At 43.3% G+C, this 9,363-nt stretch overlaps 1 pseudogene; it reads right to left on the bottom strand.

Annotated features, from left to right (window-relative positions):
* Positions 1-3,615: 3,615 nt before the first annotated feature.
* LOC102910043 (heat shock protein HSP 90-beta-like) lies at positions 3,616-6,174 on the bottom strand (annotated as a pseudogene).
* Positions 6,175-9,363: the final 3,189 nt, after the last annotated feature.

The following is a 9,363-nucleotide window of genomic DNA, read 5'->3' as shown; positions in this document are numbered from 1 at the left end:
AATAGTTAATACTGACAAGTCTAAGTTACTAAAGCAGACCCTTGGGTATGTCTGTGATGGCATTTACAGAGAAGAGCCACTAGGACATAAGACCCACCTGAATGTCATGGCACCATCCCATTGGCTGGGACCCTGTACTTCCTTAAAGGGGATGCAGTCAGGAGCTCAGGAATACGGCAATTCTTTGTTTCCAGCAACCACAGTGTGAGGTGCACTGCTATAGCTTCTTTGTCATGGTGGGCTGGGATCTCAGAAACCATGGGGCATAGCAAATCTATTCTGTGCATTATTTATGTCAGGTATTCTATTACAGCCATAGAAAGTCTGAATAAAACAGAAAAACAAAACACACACACACACACACACACATACACACACACACAACATACCTTATGTCAGGTATTCTATTACAGCCATGGAAAGTCTGAATAAAACAGAAAAACAAAACACACACACACACACACACACACACACACACACACACACACACACACACGATACCAGAGCAGTGGAGAAATTGCTGTTGCCACCTGACTGTGTGGTTCTGTTACCATCTAAGGGTCTTGACAGGTTTTTTTTTTTCTATGTCAGTTAAAAAATTAAAAGGCAGGAACAATCTCGAAAAAAAAAAAGCAGTAGCAGTTGGAAAATTCTAGAACACAGCAGACAATCAGCTTGTGGAGAGGGTTTTATTAGAGGTAAGGAAGCACAAATAGCAAGCACACTGAGACCCTTTGCAAAGCATATGGGGACTCTGGAGTCTGGGAATCCAGGCTCCACTTCAGGGGTGGGGTTTGTAAGATTTTTGAAGGGTGTTCCTCTCCTAGTTTGGGGTTGGCTATATTGGACAAACACAAGATGGCTGATCAGCCCACAACAATGTGTAAACATGTCCTCATCAGGCCTTGATGTTTTGATTCTGTGAGAAAAGGGCATGCTAGGACTTTGTTTGAACTTCTAGACTTTTGTCTCAGGTAAAGATGGGGAGAAGGAAGCTAGCCATCTTGAAAGTCCAATGTCTTTATCACATAGTCATGGCTCTTCTCTTTATTTGTCTACCTGTCAGCGATTCTACCTCTACTCCCTCAGTTCAGAAGCCTGTAGAAGAAGTTTTTATAGGAAGAATTCTGGAATATTTGGGAGAATAGGCTGGGAAACTTTAGAATGCAGTAAGCTGACTTCATGAGTGTGTTTGCTGTGAGCTCAGAAGAGAGAACCCTGCTAGGGAAGGCATACAACCAAGCTCGTGTTCATGAGGTTTCGGGAAGGAATGAGGAGTCTAGGGTCCATTCATGCTCCACTGTAGCAACCAGCTGCTCTCCATGTTGTCCATGCCCTAATACTCCATGGGAGGCTGGATTAAAGGTGATGGACTAAGGAGTCTGGTGGGGAAAATTTGAAGGTAGGCCAGCCAGCATCCAGACTGCTGCATGGGCATTACTGGCTCTTTTAAAACAAAGTTTATGGTGAGAATTGAAGGAAAACCAGCAAAGCAGAGAGATCTGAAAAACTTACCATTCGTCCAAACAAACTGCACATGTAAAGTTGTGGCCAAGGAAACTGTGTGACCAGCAAAGAGTGGTGGCTCCACGAATAAACGTTGCTACTGGGACAACAGGAAAGCTTCCCAAGTGCATCCCAGGAGCTGTTCAGCACCCACCCATTGGGCTGTGGCAAGATGAGTAAATGTATTTGCAAGGCTTTCCACACAGCTGCTAGTGCATCCTGATCAAGAGGGCCACCCAGGGAAGCATGTCCCTGCATTCAGTCACACAGACATTCAGAGGACCAATGGAGTTCAGCTACTGCTTGAGCAGACAGAGGGCCCTGTCATGGTTCCTGTGATGCCAGAGTTAGGAGGTACCTAAAGTGTCTACCAATGTTTCAAAGGAATACCTGGGAGACCAGGTGATTCTATAAAGGTGAGGATCCCTGTAGGGAGTCCCCAAGAGCTCAGTGAAGCAAATTTGGACTTGCCTATTTTTGCATAATTTTCAACTTGAGAAAATTGTGATATTTTTGTAATGCTCAAAAATATCAAAAGGAGAATAATACTTATGCCACAGCATGTTCATACAGAATTTTAAATTGTGTCCAGAAGCAGTTTTATTGGAACACTGCTACATGCATTTCTTTGCAGATTCTGTGGCAACTTTTGTATTACACTGATAAACTTGGATAATGGGAATAGGGACTGTATGGCCTGAAAAACCCAAATATTTATTGTCTGGTCCTTCATAGCAGAAAGTCCTTCTATCCTTGCTCTAGAATGTGAATTACTGTTTTCAAAATCACTTGTGAAATTCAAAACAGGAATCCTAGGCCTTGCCTTTACCGACAGTTTCCTGACATCATAGCCTTGGCTAGCATCTCTGATACTGTGCAGGCTTCCTTAAGTAATTAATCATCCCCAATATTGCAGCTGGCCAAACTTTACCTGCCCGTGTTAAGCACTTTAGTGACCTCTGCCTCATTTATGACCTATCAGGGCCAGGATCACATCTCACTTTACAACTAGAATCACTTATTGAGGAAAATGTTTCCTTAGGTATTTTATTAAACTTATATGCTTAAAATATTGCTCGAGCACAAAATGACAAAGATTCAAAGATTTACTAAAGAACTAGGATATCTCCTGGGTGGTGTCTGCTGCAGCCAGGTGTTTGTGCAAGCATATGTTGGGAGATAAACTTGTTTGAAGATTGTGTGTTATCTCCACCCGCAACCCCAACTGAAATTCAAACTGGATACTCATTAGATAGTAGTTATTGTTTTACACACATGCAATATAATTGTATTTTAATAACATGGTTAGCTGAATTTTTGCTAACATGCCAACTTTTGCCTATATTACTCTTTATTCAGTATATGTGAAGAGAACAATTTCATGTTTGGCATGTAGTGAGCACTTAATAACAGTTGTATTTATTTTGACCCACAGTTTCAATCCATCATGGTAGGGATGGCATGGTAGTGTTTATGGCAGTGGGAGTGTGTGGCTAGCATTCCTAGTGTATCGGGATTAAAATCAGGGCTGGGCTATCACCTTCACAGGCCACCCCTGGTCTATGTTTGCCAATGAGGACCTATATCCTAGTAGTTCCGTAACCATCAGGTTTCAAGTGTTCAAACACATGAGTCAGTGAAGAATATCTCACCTGCAATCCTTATCACTTGATACCATCACAATTATCATCAGCTATTTGATCAACATGACTATATGTGCAGATGCTCTTTAGGGTACTGGCTAATACAATGCTATTCCCAACTCATTGTCACAACTGGGCTTCTAATTATGATGATGTGTCTCTAATTTTCCTGTACAAAACTGAAAGTGAGGTGCTTTCATGGTGCATTTAGAGCTTGTTAAGGAAGACATGGTCTCACGTATTCCAGGTTGACCTGGAACTTGCTATATAGTCAAAGGTGATCTTGAATTTTTTACATTTCCATCTTGACTTCCTGAGTGCTTGGCTGTACATGGTCCTGAGGATTGAACCTGGAGCCTTGTGAATGTTAGGCAAGCTCTATACCAAGTGAGCTATATCATTTGTTCCAATGAGCATGTGCTTTAGGTAGGTATGTTATGATTCTTTTTTTTTTTTAAACGGCATCTTCTTTATTTTGCATACTTTTAATTTCAGAACAAAATAAAATAAAACAAAAACCACAATACACAATACCCAACCCTGCTATTCTGTGGGAGGGGATTTTCCTGCCTTAAGGCACAAGGACAGGACAAAAGAGATCCTCTAGCATGAGCAGAGAGCCAGGTAGGTCAGGGCTAGTCAAGGCTGCTGGGGGAGCCACAGGGAAACTATACAGAGGACATGGGCTTCCCAGGGGTCTCTAATCTACTTCTTCCATGCGGGAGGCATCCTCATCACCCTCGAGTGGGGGGATCTCATCAAGAACAGCAGCACTGGGCTCCTCCACTGTTACCTCGTCTTCATCAATACCCAGGCCTAGTTTGATCATGTGGTAGATACGGTTGGAGTGGGTTTGGGGATTCTCAAGTGAGAAACCAGAGGAGAGGAGAGCAGTTTTGAACAGCAGCACCACCAGGTCCTTGACAGCCTTGTCATTTTTGTCTGCCTCTGCCTTCTGCCTCAGGGTCTCCACAATGGGGTGGTCAGCGTTGATCTCTAGGTGCTTTTTGGCCATCATGTAGCCCATTGTAGAGTTGTCTCGAAGTGCCTGGGCCTTCATGATCTGCTCCATGTTGGCTGTTCAGACATAGGTGCTTGTCACAATGCAGCAGGGTGAAGACACAAGCCTGTTGGAGATTGTCACTTTCTCAACCTTCTTATCCAGGATCTCCTTCATGAGCTTGCAGAGATTTTCAAACTTTGCCTTGCTCTCCTCCATTTTCTTCTTCTCTTCCTCATCCTCTGGTAGCTCCAGGCCTTCCTTAGTCACAGAGACCAGGCTCTTTACATCAAACTTCTTGAGCTGCTGCATGCAGTACTTGTCAATAGGCTCCGTCATGTACACCACCTCAAAGCCCCGCTTCTGCACACGCTCCACAAAGGCAGAGTTGGTCACCTGCTCTTTGCTCTCACCAGTGATATAGTAGATGGACTTCTGTGTCTCCTTCATGCGAGACACGTAGTCTGACAGGGAGGTTATCTCATCTCCAGACTGAGAGGTGTGATAGCGGAGCAGCTCAGAGAGGCGCCGGCGGTTTGTGGAGTCTTCATGGATTCCAAGCTTTAGATTCTTGGAGAAGGCCTCATAAAATTTCTTGTAGTTCTCTTTGTCTTCAGCCAACTCAGAGAAGAGCTCAAGGCACTTCTTCACGATGTTTTTGCGGATGACTTTCAGGATCTTGCTCTGCGGAAGCATTTCTTGGGAGATGGTCAGGGGCAGGTCCTCAGAGTCAACCACACCATGGATAAAGTTGAGGTACTCAGGTATCAGCTCATCACAGCTGTCCATGATGAACACATGACGCACATACAGTTTGATGTTGTTGTTCTTCTTCTTGTTCTCAAAAAGGTCAAAGGGAGCTCTCCGTGGAATGAAGAGCAATGCTCTGAATTCCAACTGACCTTCTACAGAGAAGTGCTTGACTGCCAAGTGGTCCTCCCAATCATTGGTGAGGCTCTTATAGAATTCCCCATATTCCTCCTGAGTGTGAGTGTGTGGCTAGCATTCCTAGTGTATCAGGATTAAAATCAGGGCTGGGCTATCACCTTCACAGGCCACCCCTGGTCTATGTTTGCCAATGAGGACCTATATCCTAGTAGTTCCGTAACCATCAGGTTTCAAGTGTTCAAACACATGAGTCCTGGGTTCCTGGTCCAAATGGGCTTAGTCTTGTTCAGCTCCTCCTTATTGATGTACTTCTCCTTGATCTTCTTTGTTTTCTTCTTCTTATCTTTGCCACCATCATCCTCCTCATCTGATCCCACATCTTCAATCTTAGGCTTCTCCTCATCATCCTTATCTTCCTCCTCTTTCTCTCCCTTCTCTTCCTCTGCCTCATCATCACTGATCTCCTTCTCTCGTTCCTTCTCCAAGTAGAGGGTGATGGGATAGCCTATGAACTGTGAGTGTTTCTTCACCACTTCCTTGACCCTCCTCTCCTCCAAGTATTCTGTCTGGTCTTCTTTGAGATGAAGGATCACTTTGGTACCCCGGTCAATGGGCTCACCATGGTCCGCACGAACTGTGAAGGACCCTCCAGCAGAGGACTCCCAGGCATACTGCTCATCATCGTTGTGCTTTGTGATCACCACCACCTTCTCTGCCACTAGATAGGCAGAGTAGAATCCAACACCAAACTGCCCAATCATGGAGATGTCCGCACCAGCCTGCAGCACCTCCATGAATGCCTTTGTGCCAGACTTAGCAATGATTCCCAAGTTATTTATGAGATCAGCCTTGGTCATGCCAATGCCTGTGTCCACCAAAGTCAGTGTTTGCTCTTGAGGGTTGGGGATGATGTCAATTTTCAGCTCTTTACCACTGTCCAACTTGGAAGGGTCTGTCAGGATCTCATAGAGAATTTTGTCCAAGGCATCAGAAGCATTAGAGATCAACTCTCGGAGGAAAATTTCCTTGTTGGAATAGAAAGTATTGATGATGAGGGACATGAGCTGAGCGATTTCTGCCTGAAAGGCAAAGTTCTCTACCTCTTCCTCCCTCTCCATGGTGCACTTCCTCAGGCATCTTGATGGGCAGGCCAAGCGGTAGCACAGAGCACGGTGGGCACGGAGCGCATCTGACTCGCACGCCAAGCCTCGGCTGCGCAGGGGTGACTCAAGAGCATGATTCTTAAACTTCTTGCTGCTTTAAAATGTTCCTTGTCTTATTATCATTGGAGCAGCTGAATATGTAATCCCTGTGAGCAGAACTTTCTGTCCCACCAGAAACTCCCAAATACAGCCACTTCACAAATTACCGCACAGAGGCTTATATTAATTATAAATGCTTGGCCAGTAGCTCAGGCTTATTACTAACTAGCTCTTAACTTAACTCATAATTAACTCATAATTCTTATCTATGTTATCCACATGGCTTGGTACCTGTTCTTAGTACAACATTCTTATCTTGCTCTGCATCTGGCTGGCAACTCCCTGACCTTACCCCTTCTCTTTCCAGCATTCTTAGTTTGCCCCCCCCCCCCCGCCTATACTTCCTGCTGGCTATTGGCCACTCATTGTTTTATTAGACCAATCAGAGTAACAAATCTTTACAGTTTACAAGAGGATTACTCCACAGCAAAACCCTGCTTATAATTATCTTTAAGACAAATCATTAAGAAAGTGCTTGAAGGAGTTTGGATATATGCCTTTTTGTGTGTAATTTTAACTGATTATCATGTACTTCTATGTTCTAAATTTCAAAATAGTATATGTAAATAGGCAGCCTGATGAAAAAGAACTTAAGGCAAATCCTATAGAACATTATCAGTGTCAGCGAATGAATGAAACTCCTCTTGCTCCTTTCTCACAATATCCTCTGTTCACCATCTTCTGCACTCATAAGTAAATGTCAAGGATCAGTGAACAGGAAGCTGGCATTTCTTTAAAATATATATCTCATTGATACCTTAATTTTAAAGGCATGGTACCAAAATAGTAGTAAGTGGGAGTGTCTTATAAATAATAATTTATCACAATTCTGGGAGGCTATGAAATCTAACAAGAAGGCACTGAAAAGTTCAGGGTCTGGCAAGGGCTCATTTCCTGGACTTCATGTGTATCTTGTCATGGTGTTTTCACATGGTGGAAGAAGTGGTTTATATGAAGGCCCAGCCAACTGTGGGCATTGCCACCCATAGGAAAGAGGCCCTGGATTATATCAGAAAGCTGTTTCTTCACAAGACTAGAGTGCTTATGGAGTCTAAGACAGGTCTTGGAGAATGTCTTAGTTTGCTTTTGCTGCTTTGATAAACTTCATAATCTAAAGGAACTTGGGGAGTGAAGGGTTTATTATATACAGGTTACAATCCGTTATCAAGAGAAGCCATGGCAGGAAATCCAGGAGCTCAAGACAGTGGAAACCACAGAGAAATGCTGCTCCCTGGCTTGCTCAGCCTACTTTCTGATATAATCCAGGGCCTCTTTCCTATGGGTGGCAATGCCCACAGTTGGCTGGGCCTTCATATTAACCACTAAGAAAATGCTTCCCAGGCCAATCTCATGGAGGCAATTCCTCAATTAACTTCCCCTTTCCTGGTGGCTCTAGTTTGTGTCAAGTTGACAAAAACAAATCAATTTAGGAGTCTTAATAGAACTGGGCACAATTCATGTTCCAATCGTTTAGGCTTGATCATGTGGGATGATAAACAATTGTATGCTGAGTCTAGCTGGATGATCTCTCAGCAGAGGAGCTACAGTATTTACTTTGATGAAGGTCATAGAGTTCTTCATGGACTAAAGAAATGAATTTTCAGAGAGTTTGTGAAACAAAAAATCATGCAAGTTTTTGGCCAAACTTCCACATAATACTGAAGTCTTTAATGCAGAGAGGCGACGTCCTGTTAATGAAGTGTTGCAGATGGTTTCTTTCTGAATTCAGGCAGGGTAAGTAAACAACCCCATTAAGAGTAAACATAAATTTGAGATAAATCAGGAAAATAAAATGAAATTACCTATATTAAAAGGGCATCTAATTACTGACAATCCAGTAGGACTGCAAATGTTTTCTTATAGATGGAAACCTGTTGATGTTCAGATTTTTCTTTTTTGATTGCTGCAAATAGTGCAGAGGAATTTAAGAGAATATTAAGACAACAGAGTACCAATATACAGGAAGTCAAAGTAGGTTGCCCAGGGCTTCTCAAAGACAATACAGACTCATAAAGCTGCACTGATCCTGTACAGAATTCTAGCCAGTACAGACCTGTCAGCAGTAGACACGTTATGAGCAGAAGGTAGACATCCTCTTTGTCCATGAATCCTACTGGCTCCTTTTGGATGAATTCAGAATTGACACTATATGCTTTAACCCCAGTTCGCTGAGCTCAACTAATCATCCCTTATGGTTCAAGTCAGCACCTTTTGTCTGTACTACAGTGGCAACCTAGCTGGAATGCCTATGCTCACTTCTCATCTTCTGTGGTCCATTCTTAACACAACACTTGGAATGATTCTTTTAAATCCCCAGTCAAATCACGTTGCTTCCAACGGTGCCTTCTGATAGCAGGGGCTGGAGTCTGCACATTACTTGGTTCTATGCTGAAGACTGCACGATCAGCCTGCCCACTGATGCACTGTCCTCCTTCCCTGTTATTCTCACTCTACTCTTCCCTTCAGTCACACTGGTTCCTTGTCTCTCTGGAATGTCCAGCAACATCCTCTCTCAGGACCTTTGCACATATCCCTGTGCTTAGGGTACTTCTCGTATTCTTCAGGTCTTTGTCCAAACATCACTCTTTAAATGAAGCTCACTGCTAGTAATCCCACAGGATAAGGTGTTTTATTTAAGCTTTCTTTCTGAGTAAAATGAGAAGTTACTGCAGGGTTTTGAGTTGAGGAGTGAATAATGAACATACCCCTTGATAGGATTCCTCTGGCAGCTATGTCAAAAGTAAGTTACAAGGTGTGGGAATAAAAGTAGAAGTGTGGGGGTCCATTGCAAAGACTGCTGTAGATAGCTCATCAGCATGATGGGACTCAGATCAAAGCGATTCTAGCAGGAAGTGGCTGGATTTTGGATATACTTCAAGGCAAATAAGATTCTCTGATAGATTTCATGATGCATGGGGGAAGTGAGGAAGGTAATTAAAGAAAACGACAGGGACTTTGGCTTCAGTGGCTGTAGAAAGATGTTATGCACTGCACTGAAGAAGGCGCTGGGCAGAAAAAGTTGTAGGGGAAGATCAATTTCACTTAGGACATATTGAGTTTGAGA

Source organism: Peromyscus maniculatus, chromosome 2 (genome assembly GCF_049852395.1).
Source record: "Peromyscus maniculatus bairdii isolate BWxNUB_F1_BW_parent chromosome 2, HU_Pman_BW_mat_3.1, whole genome shotgun sequence".
NCBI classification, from domain to species: Eukaryota; Metazoa; Chordata; class Mammalia; order Rodentia; family Cricetidae; genus Peromyscus; species Peromyscus maniculatus.
This window is presented reverse-complemented; position numbering and strand designations above follow the sequence as displayed.